Source organism: Colobus angolensis, unplaced genomic scaffold (genome assembly GCF_000951035.1).
Source record: "Colobus angolensis palliatus isolate OR3802 unplaced genomic scaffold, Cang.pa_1.0 Scaffold688, whole genome shotgun sequence".
Lineage (NCBI taxonomy): Eukaryota > Metazoa > Chordata > Mammalia > Primates > Cercopithecidae > Colobus > Colobus angolensis.
This window is the reverse complement of record NW_012120576.1, coordinates 114,161-114,508: the sequence shown is the minus strand read 5'-3', so window position 1 is coordinate 114,508 and position 348 is coordinate 114,161.

Genomic DNA, 348 nt, shown 5'->3' with positions numbered 1-348 from the left:
GCAAAGTATTAAACAAAGCATGAGACCCTTCTAAATGTGGAATGTGATGTGTCGGCCCGGGCTGCTCCTCCACAAAACTGGCCCTGGCAGGGGCAAATGTGGAGTTGGGAGAGTGAGAAAACCAGGGCAGCTGGATTGCACAACCTCAGGGGTGGGGCCAGTGCCAGGTACTATGTAGATAGTGCCTTCTGGAACTGTTCAAGCTGGTGACCCTGAAAAAACATTCTTCTAATTTAGACCATTGTATAAAAGGTGAGGCCAAGTATATTTACCCTCAAACTTCACGTGGTCTTTCAGCCACAGACTTGGTCAGAGCAAATGACCACTGAGGTTTCGCCATAGGCTGGG